The sequence below is a fragment of the Oryctolagus cuniculus genome, chromosome 9, assembly GCF_051225735.1.
Source record: "Oryctolagus cuniculus isolate XC-2025 breed Fujian yellow rabbit chromosome 9, ASM5122573v1, whole genome shotgun sequence".
Classification (NCBI taxonomy): Eukaryota; Metazoa; Chordata; class Mammalia; order Lagomorpha; family Leporidae; genus Oryctolagus; species Oryctolagus cuniculus.
The window spans coordinates 51,947,102-51,950,036 of NC_142875.1; the positions used below are offsets into that span (position 1 = coordinate 51,947,102).

At 37.0% G+C, this 2,935-nt stretch overlaps 1 pseudogene; it reads left to right on the forward strand.

Moving 5' to 3' along the window:
* The first annotated feature begins 600 nt into the window (after positions 1-600).
* Positions 601-878, forward strand: LOC138843780 (U6 snRNA-associated Sm-like protein LSm5 pseudogene; annotated as a pseudogene).
* The last annotated feature ends 2,057 nt before the right edge of the window (positions 879-2,935 follow it).

Below are 2,935 nucleotides of genomic sequence, written 5' to 3' on the forward strand. Positions count from 1 at the left end.
CTTTATTGTAGAAACAGCTTGAGGCACATTAATCCAAGCCTGGTGGGCAGAACATAAGGCAGACTCACTAATTTCAGATCAACATAGGAATATTAAGCTTTATTCTTATCAAAGGCACTCACCTTAAAATCATGCTATCAATCACCTTTAATGGCTAGGGTCTGTGTGGTCTGTTTTCCATTGGCCTTTAGTCTCGGTTCCAATTTCTACTCATGTCACAAGCACACCATCACCTGTTATCATACTCATTCCACTCTAACAGCCACATCAGTCAACCTGAGATCCAGATCACACCAGGCCCTCCTCTGGGCAGCTAAGTCAGAGAAGGAGTGCGTGTTTAGGGGAGGTGGTTGGAGAGAAAGCAGACTAAATTAAATAGGAAAAGTATTTTTCAGAAATGTTGGTGATAAAAAGCAAAAAAATGGCTTGTTAATGGATTGTTTAATAGGTGCCTTTTAAAAATACTTATACTGATGCAGGTTAAGGAGAGGCAGAAATTACCAATGCATTTCTCATCCAAGAAGGCAGACAAGCAGGAAATAATATTACACAGTGAGCAAGCTTTAAAAGCAAATCAGGCAGACTACTTTTAGTGTAGCCATGGCAGCTAATGCTACTACCAACCCATCACATCTGCTGCCCTTGAACTTGTGAGTAAATGTATAGGATCAAGAATTCATATTGTGAGGAAGAATGATAACAAAACTGTTGGTACACATCTAAGATTTGAAGACTGTGTTGTTAATATGGTATTGGAAGATGTCACTGAATTTGAAATCACACCATAAGGAAGAAGGATCAGTAAATTAGATCAGATTTTGCTAAATGGAAATAAGAGAACAACACTGGTTCCAAGAGGAGAAGGGCCTGTAGTATGAGCAGATTTCCTTGGCTTATTCTAGATTCTGTCTTCTCTTATGGTGGCAACAACATAAACAATTTTTTTAGCTTTGTAATGTTTAGATGCCATAAAGCTAAGTTTCCAGTTAAAGGGAAATGCTTTGAAGACATATTGTATACACATTTTTGTAAGTTAACCGTGCTTATTTTGGAAAAAGAAGAGTTGATTTTTTGAAGACTAAAAAAAACTTAGGTGTTTTTGGTTAAAAAAAAGCAAATCAAATTCTAGGACAATTCTTTACCAACACTAAACAGGGTATTTTGAAAGACCAAAGGAAGGGCATTCTAAGAGACTGAACAATAAAAGGAAAACTGTAAGTCACCAGAACTCACAAGAAATCCAGAAATTCCTTGAGCCTGATCATTTTTTCTTTATCATCATTTATGCTTGCCTTTCCAACCCTCAAACACATTCCCACTCTAAAAATTCCCCTACTAAGCTTTGTTCATTGAACTTCACATCTGCACGGAATGGTTTTCATGTCTGCTTGCACAATGATTTGTTACCTGATGTTACTCAGATTGTCTTCTCTTGTTCGACCTCAGAAGGCCTCAGATTCTAAATACTGCATCTGGAATACTGTTATACATTTTTCTTCCTCATGGTATTCCTAAATATGACACTGGATTTCTCCCCTAATTGCTACATTCATCTCATAGGAGGCTTTTCTCTCCCACTAGATGGTATTCAAGACAAACCACTCACCTTCAACTGCTATCAAAGTAGCAATGATTGCATGGGAGATCTCCTTGTTCCGTGGAGCTCCCTCAGGACATTAGACAAGCTTAGATGCAGAGAGGATTTGAAAAGCATTAAAATGTATTTTTCTCTTCCTCACTAAGTTCAAATGAACTGAAAGAAAGAGAACATTTATTTCCATGACTACTTCAGGTAAAGCTTCAAATCCTCTGGTTTCTCTACAGTTATCACTTTTGTGTGAGAAATTGTGCTGTGTGTCATCAATAAACCCGTAAGGGCTTTGCAGCTCGGCAGTCCTTGTAAGCAATCCTGAAATGATTTAATGTTATTTTCTGGGTTTTTGTTCTTCACCTCAACAGCAATTCAGGATGGTTTATAATGAATCCATTTTTGTTTCTAGGTTTCCAATTGCTTCACAAAATATGCATCTAAAAGAAATCAAAATGACTTCAATGCTACAAAATTGTTTCTATATTTCTGTACAGGCCAGGAGGAAACCTCAAGGGTCCATAACAGGCAATTTCCCAGCCACAAAGTGAAACCACAGTAAAACCATCCCAGAGAAATAACTGCCTCTTATAAGGACCCACAAAAGTGGAAACTCCACAATCTCCTTCAGTTACTCCAAGTGTTAACAATCCTTAGTGTTGGTAAATGCATTTTGATGGGTAGAGTCTCATGTTCTAATTGCACTTGTTTCCTTTGTTCTTCGTTGAAGAGATGCATCAGGTAGATATACATTTTTAAAGGGACGCAATAGTCATCCATTGTGCATCTCCTATGTTCAATCACTTAGCTAGGCATTAGCTATGGAAGAGATAATGACAACCCTCAAGAAACCTGAAATCTAGCAAAGGAAACAGACATGAAGAAATTACAATAATATTCATTACAAAAGCCAATAGATGATACTCAAAATATTTAATTTTTATTGCATGGGCACCAACCTATCAAAACAGAGATTTGCAGCAGAATCAGAAGAAGGTCCCAGAATACCCTCTGTTAATGCTGTACTTGTAGCATCACAGGAAGATTTAAGGAGGGTAAGAAATGACAATAAGGGCCTAGGAACAGAGGAGGTAGCTCAGTATGCACTGAGTTCTTTAAAACCGCTTTAAAAATATTTTGGTATTTTTAACTATCTTGATTATAGAAACTAAACAATAGCTTTATACAAAAAAGAACCATTGCTTAACAACAACTAGCATAATCCATAGGTGATCACTGAAAGTTTTTCATGATCATTCTTATTATCATCCTTCACCTAATATTCAGGTTTTCCTTCTTCCAAATGCATGGTAAGATTGCATGTTCTACTTCTGAGGCAAAATACAA